At 37.6% G+C, this 3,161-nt stretch overlaps 1 pseudogene; it reads left to right on the forward strand.

Annotated features, from left to right (window-relative positions):
- Positions 1-14: 14 nt before the first annotated feature.
- LOC120262964 lies at positions 15-3,161 on the forward strand (annotated as a pseudogene).

Genomic DNA, 3,161 nt, shown 5'->3' on the forward strand with positions numbered 1-3,161 from the left:
AATAAATAAATGTAAATAAAACAAGAAAAAGAGTATTTTTCTCTGATGTGTCTCTGTTTGCAATCTTGATTTCAATGTGGAAATTTTGATGGATTAATTATGAATGCTTACTGAAGTAAACCTGGGATAAACTTGCTGGTAAGGAAGGTATAAAAGATTGATTCTCACTTGAAAATTTTTGCTTTTTAAAGCCTTTTTTTATTTCCAGTTTTGATCTCATCTGTGAATGGCTTCTTCCAGCCAAATCAAGTTGCAATTTTTGGTTCTCTTTTGGGTTCTCTTTTCACTGCCACATTCTTCAGGTAATCTCTTTTTTTCATGTTATTTGTGAAGAATTTTGAGTGGTTTGATTGTTTGATCATTGTTTTTGGTCAGTGGATGGGTTTTCCAAGGTGAAAGGTGTGAACTTGGGAGGTTGGTTGGTGGTGGAGGGATGGATTAAGCCTTCTCTGTTTGATGGGATTTCTAATGGGGATATGCTTGTGAGATTCTCAATATACCATTGTTGTTGGTTTGAGTTTTTTTTCTTTTTTTTACATGCTTTGTTTGATTGATTGAATTGACATGTTTGATTGAGTGTAGGATGGAACCAAGGTGCAGCTGAGGTCAGTGACATTGGGGAAGTATGTGAGTGCTGAGAATGGGGGAGGGATGAATGTCACTGTGGACAGAGATATTGCTTCTTTGTGGGAAACCTTCAAGGTTATGGCTTGTTTTCTATAATTCTACTTGCATCATTGGTGTTTGATGAAATGCTTCTTAGACTGCTTTGTTTTGGTTTGTTCTGCTTTTACTCTATGGCTTTTCAGACAATGTAGCCTGATCTTATATTAAGATTGTTATGCCTTTTGTTTCACTTAATTTTTTAGTTATATCATGTTGAATTTTCATTAGAGATTATTAGGTGTTTGATGAAATGCTTCTGAGGCTGCTTTGTTTTGGTTTGTTCTGCATTTACTCTATGGTTTTTCAGACAATGTAGCATGATCTTATGTTAAGATTGTCATGCTGTTTGTTTCACATAATTTTTGAGTCATATCATGCTGGATTTTCATTAGAGATTATACTGATTCTGGCTATGGTCTGGTAATAGTAGCTATGGAGAGTTTCAGATACTAAGTTTCAATTCCGAACATTTGGAGGGCAATTTTTAACGTTGAGCGGTACAGGGAATTTACTCACGGCTACTGCAGATTCAGCATCGAGCAGTGAAACATTGTATATTGAAAGGAATGATGGCATGGTTCACATTAAAACTTTGGGTGGATCTTATGTGCAGGTGATGCTAAATTACTAATGGACATTGAATTCTAGTCGAGTGGATTCATTGATAATAAACTAAGATTCCAATTGAGATTGCTATGTTGATATTCATCTAGGGCCAATGCAGAAAATCAACTCTCAGCTGATTATCTTGGTGTCCCTGGCTGGGATGCTAATGCAGCAACATTCCAAATGTCTATAGTTGAAAACAACTTGCATGGAGATTACCAGCTTGCAAGTGGATATGGCATAGTAAAGCCAAAGAGGTTCTTACAGTAAGTCCTTATCTGTAACTTCAGTAAACCCAATTATTTTTCTGTGGTTTGTTTCACTTCATGTTTCACATAACATTGTCCATTATTTTTCTTCTAATGTACAGAGACACCAGAACAGCTTTGTTACAGCTGATGATTTTACTTTCTTGTCTCGTCATGGTATAAATACGGTGAGAATTCCTGTTGGATGGTGGATTGCACAAGATCCTAATCCACCTCCGCCTTTTGTCGGGGGATCCTTGGCTGCTCTAGACAAAGCATTCACTTGGGCAAAGTAGGTCTTGTTTCTGAACTAGTCTCTGATTCGAGAATCGACAATCACCAGCAAGATTCATTGGAATTCATTAGTCAGGAATAATATTACTGCTTCTACTTTGAATTGCAGGGCAAATAACATTAAATGCATCATTGATCTCCATGCAGCTCCGGGTTCTCAGAATGGAATGGAACATAGTGCGAGCAAAGACGGATCTGTGGATTGGGCATTGTCACCGGAATACATCTCAGAGAGTTTGGATGTCATAGACTTCCTGTGTGTAAGGTATTCCGAAATTATCATATCAATATATGACCTTGAGACATTGTCTAAGATCTCACCGGCAAACATTTTATTTCCTAATTGTAGGTACGCAAAGCATCCTGCTCTCTTGGGGATTGAGCTTTTGAATGAGCCTTCTGCAGCTGGCGTTCCATTAGATGTTTTAGTTTCGTACTACAAGAGAGGTTATGATGTTGTTCGGACTTACTCTTCAACAGCATATGTTATAGTATGCCAAAGAATCGGCAATGCCGATCCAATTGAGCTATATAAAGCGGACATCGGTGACCACAATGTTGTTGTTGACTTGCACTACTATAATCTTTTCGATCCATATTTTACCAGTTTGAGGGCCATAGATAATGTTAACTTCATATACAACAGCAGACAACCGCAGTTGCAAGCACTAAACAGTGCAAATGGACCGCTTACCTTCATAGGTGAGAATTTCCGGTTCATTTGAATGCCATCGATTTCATTTCCAGAATATGAACAATTCAAGGACTGCTTAGCTGACAAGTTGCAGATCATATTCATGCAGGAGAATGGGTGAACGAGTGGAACGTGTCGAATGCTTCACAATTTGATTATCAAATATTTGGGAATGCTCAGTTAGAGGTTTACAATGGTGCATCTTTCGGTTGGTCCTATTGGACACTCAAGAATGATAGAATGCACTGGGATTTTGAATGGAACATCAAAAACAAATACCTTCTATTAGGTCTGTACATGTTCATCTTCTGGTTTCTTTTCCGAAACCATTCAGAATTTTCATGCTCCAACTTGCACATATTACACTTTTTTCTTCCTGCATTCGACATTGCAGAAATAAAATTCTTTGCATGTGAGGCTTTAATCTCTTGTTGTGTTTGATTCATGTTTGAAAATTCCATCTCAGGTAGTTCATCGACAAAAAAGCCGAGCATCCTTCTGCTGCTCGCACTGGCAATTGCAGTGCTTATCTTGCAGTATCGGTACGAAAAATCAACTCAACAAGCATCTCAAGATTCATAACTAGTCTTTTGTGTATTTTTCCTGGTGTTTCGATTACGTTCTACTAATTTGATACTTGTTTGATTAATCAT

This window comes from Dioscorea cayenensis, chromosome 6 (genome assembly GCF_009730915.1).
Source record: "Dioscorea cayenensis subsp. rotundata cultivar TDr96_F1 chromosome 6, TDr96_F1_v2_PseudoChromosome.rev07_lg8_w22 25.fasta, whole genome shotgun sequence".
NCBI lineage: Eukaryota > Viridiplantae > Streptophyta > Magnoliopsida > Dioscoreales > Dioscoreaceae > Dioscorea > Dioscorea cayenensis.